Raw genomic sequence first — 5,322 nt, 5'->3', positions numbered from 1 at the left:
CTCAGCTCAGGCAATCTGCAATCACCGGAGCTGGAGTCACACACACAACAGGACTGGGTTCCATCATCACAGGCAGTCCCTCCAATCGAGGATGACTTGTTTCCACCTCAAAAAAGTTCGCAGGTCTTTCAATGATGGACCTAAAATTCAGGTCCCGAACTACATGTTAAAGGGTGGAAGATGCCTGTGCTTGGATTTTTTTAACGCGTGGTGGCCATTGCACACCAGCCACCACACGGGCTCGATAGAGCTAGGTCTTGGTCCAGTGGCAAGGATTAACGAAGACGACTGGGGACCAGCTCTGATGCACGGACTTAGCGCGCTCACATATCGCAGGGTAGGCTGGCCCGTGCTGCCCCTGGACCCTCGGCTCTTCTGGGCCCCGAACTCACGTCGTTCCTGGGCTCCAATCACGTCCCTCTACACTCTCTCGCCACTCCTTCACCCCGACCTCGCCGCTCCTGCTGTACCTGCCCACGCTCCAATCACCGACCTGGATCTTGATGATGTCACTGCGTTCACACTCTCAATGGGCACACTCCCCACACACAGTGGAACTGGATATGTAGATTTACCAGAACTGAGAGGTTATTACCTAATCAGGAAAGATTGATCAGGCTGGAGGAGCTCTCTTCTCCAGAAAAAGAGAAGACCGAGGAGTGGCTGGGGTTCTTTTCTCTGGGAAAGAGGGGTGACCTGATGGAGGTCTTTAAGGTTATGAAAAGGTTTGATAAGAGATATTTAACACTTGCGGCTGAGACCAAAATTAAGGGGCATCAAAAGAGAGTCACCAATAAATCCTATAGGGAATTCAGGAGAAACTTCTTTACCCAGAGAGAGGTTAGAATGTGGAACTCGCTACCACAAGTAGTAGTTGAGGTGAATAGCGTAAATACATTTAAGGGGAAGATAGATAAGCACATGAGGGAGAAAGGAATACAAGGATATTTTGATGGGGTTAGATGAATAGGGTGGAAGGAGGCCCGAATGGAGCATAAATACTGGCATGGCCTGTTTCTGTGCTTTAAAATACACACACACACACAATGGTACTGCATTCACACTCACACACAATAAGCAATCTTAGAGTGGAGAAATAGAGACATCTAGGGATGTAGATACATAAATCTTTATATGGCCATAAAAGACAAATGGGATTTGAGGGGAGGGGCAGAGACATTGAATATAAAAGCAAACAAATGATGTTGAATTTGCACGAGATATTAGTTAGGCTACAATTGGAATATCATGTGCCACTCTGAACATCCTAATGTACGATGGATATGGCAAAGTTTAACACTAGGAATTATATTGATGAAAAGCTCAAATGGGGATTTTCTTATTGGAAAGGAGATTTAAGGGGATCTAATCGAGGTTTCCAATATTATATTAAAAATTGAGAGGACAATAAAAGATTGTTGGAAAATTGGTAGTAACAGGACACGGACTGAAAATGACCACGAAAGGAACAAAGGGGGTCGTTAGAAGAAATCTTTTCACACAGAAGGCATTAGGGCATAGAATTCTTTACCATAAACAGCAATTGAGACAGAGACCACAATAAAAGGGGGTTGGATATTTTAATAATTTAAAATGATGTATGAAATGAAATTAGAATAGAAATCTCCATTTGAAGAGCTGGCCCCTGTGCAGTGGACCAAATGGCTGTAGATTTCTATGAAACTATTAACTAAATTCACAGCCCACCACACCCAACAGTATTCACACAATGGGATTAATTTCACACCCTTGCACACACAATGCTGCTTTTGCACACACTTCAGAGTCTGTTTTGTATCGTCTTCGAATCCAATCCAGAATTTCCCTTTATCCTGGTGAGAGCAGGGAGTTGTAATACTTTATGATTGGCCCTTACTGTAGCACTAACAACTGCAGCTTTCATATAGAGTGCCATCTATTGCAAAGAGGACCTCAGTGCAGCAACTGTATGAAGGGATGAGAGATTATACAGAGTGAAGTTACTTTGTTTTTTTAAACTTGTGTATTACAATATTGGTTAAACCTCCTTGGCATATCTGCAGCATGTCACACTGCTGATTACACTATTCAGCAACTTGTAGTTATATAGCACCTTTAATGTAGTAAAATGACCCAACATGCTTCACAGGAGCATTATCTAACAGAATTTGACACCAAGCCACATGAGGAGGTATTAGGGCAGATATCGAAAAGCATGGTCATAGAGATAGGTTTTAAGAAGCATCTTAAAGGAGGAAAGAGTGGTAGAGAGGCGGAGAGGTTTAGAGAGGGAATTCCAGAGCTTAGAGCCTCAGAAGCTGAAGGTGCAGCTGCTAATGGCGGAGCGATTCAAATCGGGGATGCTAAACAGGCCAGAATTGGAGGAACGCAGAGATCTCGGAGGGTTGTAGGGTTACAGGAGATTACCAAGATAGGAAGGGGCAAGGCCTAAGAGGGATTTGAAATCACGGATGAGAATTTTGACATTGAGGCGTTGCTGAACCAGGAGCTAGTGTAGGTCAGCAAGCACAGGGTCGTTTGGTGAACAGGACTTGGTGCGAATTAGGACACGGACGGCAGTGTTTGGGTTGACACATATAATGACATTCTGTGACAAGATTTCTTTCAGCTTCCCCCCTTTATTCTGTGTGATAATTCTTGATCTGTATAATCTTTGGAATCCCTCGAGGCTCTATCACCACCCTCTATTCTGGATTGTATACAATCTCCCAACATCATCTTCAGACTCTGAACCAATTTTCACATGTATGGTGATTACACCCACTTTGAACTCTCTGCCACTTCTCTTGACCTCTTGAATGCTTCATGTTTATCTGACATCAAGTCCTGGATGAGTTGTTCCAACTCAACACTCGGAAGACTGAAGCCATTAGCCTCAGCTCCAGCCACGAAATTCTCTCCCTTCCCATTGACTTGATTACCCAACCGGCCTATCTCTTGGGCAGAATCAGAACATTTGCAATCTGGGTGTCCAGTTAGACCCCGAGCTGAGTTTAAACTACATTTAACCCAGCCCCAAGATTGCGCACCAAGATTCACAGCACTGCCTATCACCGTTTTTATGTTAGCCCCACCATTGCTGAAATCCATATACATACCTTCGCCACTTCTAGACTTGACTACTCAATGCTGTTCTTATCCTTGCTCCATAAACTCTGACATGTTCACAACTCTGCCATTCATGTCCTGTCTCACACTAAGTCCCGATCATCCAACATCCCCATTCCTGCTGACTTTTACTGGTTTCCCATCACATTAAATTTCAAATCTTCATCTTGGCTATAAATGCCTCTATGGCCTTGCTCCATCCTACCTCAAACTATAATCTCCTAAATGCTCAGATTTCAGCTCTCTGTTCTTTACTCTCTCCTTCACCCCCTCCATTGGTGACAGGGCCTTCAGCCACGTGGTCCTCATCTCTGGAATTCCTTCCCTAGACCTCTCTGCCCCTCCACCTCTTCGACCTTAAACCTTCTCAAAACTTATCTCTTCAACTAAGCTTTCTATCCCATCTCCTAATCTGTCTTTACGGTGTGGTGTGCATTTCCATAATCATCAGTGAAACTTTATGGGATGTCCCTTACATTAAAGGTACTTTACAAATTCAGGTTGTTGGTATCATCTCATCTTTTTAAAAAAGCCCAGAGACTATAAACAGCGGTACCTGTTCTTGGCTGAAAGGAATGAATGGCAACTTTAGATCAGCAGCCAGGAGAGAAAGGGAACTGATCATATGGTCAGCTGGTTGCTTTCTAAGCCTCTGGATGATGGCAGCTGAGTGATAATACCATCCTAAAATGTCAGCTATCCTTAGGAACAACTTAAATGGGAAGCATTAAAGGGAGAAGTACTATGCATTGAAAATACTTCTCTTAAAAGTCAGTTCCGCCTGCTTTGAGGGAAAGATATGAAAGGAACAAACGGCCTCCCTCTGCAACAGGTTGAAATAGCAACATTTCCGCAGCTAGGCTTAGTACCTATTCGAGTATTTTAAACCATTTAAAGTCTGACTGCTTCTGAGATTTCCAGTTTACAATCTTTTAAGCTCATTACCACATAGGAGCTGGGGATTACAGCTTTAATTGTGCACTTTGATTAGTCTTTTTGTTTTAAATGGAACATAAATGTATCTTTACACCTCTAGAGAGGGTACTTACAAAAATCATTCTTACTCCAGTGCACTCTGAACCCATCTGGCTCTGTCTCTCTCCAGATCAGTTGGAGTTGTGAAGTTCTTGCAGATACCATTGATCTCTATGCTGCCTCGGGAACTTACAAGTCATCAGGCAAACCTGATGGGGTTACAAGCTGCATAGAATCATAAAAATTTACAGCACAGAAGGAGGCTATTGCCTGTGCTGGAAAGCTTGCTGCTCCACTCAAATTAACTTAAAGAATTCAGTTATATATTTTAATTTTAAAAGTTGTTGGCGGCAGAATTGTAATGCCAACATTAGTTTAATCTGGTTCTTTGCATAAACAACTAAAATCCCAGTTTACTCCCATTTCTTCATTTGAAGAAGTGACTTGTTTAATGACTATATCTGTATGGAAATCCCTCTAATTTACATGACATTATGTTTTATACTGTGTTCCTGCTGAGGACAATAAGTGCATTGACAAAGCTAATGTCTCTTCTCCTTTTATGCCACCTGTTCAAACCAGCGCACACCAGAAATAAACCAGTCAAACTGGAACTTGTGTCATTTCAGGGCTCCGCAGTAGTTTAATCATTTCAGTTACAAGTGCTTGTCCCAAATAATAATTCTAATGCAACACAGTAGGTTGACACAATTCAGCAACATCCTTATTGTTTGCACATTCAGCCAGTTTACTTGAACAGACTTTTTCAGTTCTTACTTTGGGAAATTGGAGAGGCATTCCTGAGGAAATGGTAGCAGTAATTTCTCACGTAGACAAATATAATTCATATTGCAGTGTAAAAATAAATTTAAAAAATTACCAGTTCAGAAAGCAAACCAGTGAAAAACATACAAATTATTTTTATATCATGAGATATCAATAAAATATGAACCGACTTTTTGCCACATTAGTATTGTAATACAATTCCTTTCCACTCATCGGTTTGTCAAAATACTGCCTGCTCCTTTTAGTTTGAGGTTGCTTAATTCAAATATGATATGATAATTCAACATTTTCTGACTGATTTCCCACTTTGCTGTACTAGTTGCATTGCTTCAACTTAATTCAAATCACTGGATAATTCCAATTTGTTTTAGTGCAAAAATCAACTTCAAATTATCAAGAGTCGACTAGATGAAGGAAAGTGATATTGGGGCTTAGCAATGAAAAGGCCAATAT

This window comes from Pristiophorus japonicus, chromosome 16 (assembly GCF_044704955.1).
Source record: "Pristiophorus japonicus isolate sPriJap1 chromosome 16, sPriJap1.hap1, whole genome shotgun sequence".
NCBI lineage: Eukaryota > Metazoa > Chordata > Chondrichthyes > Pristiophoridae > Pristiophorus > Pristiophorus japonicus.
The sequence above is the reverse complement of the archived record's forward strand: the minus strand, read 5'-3'. Positions refer to the sequence as shown.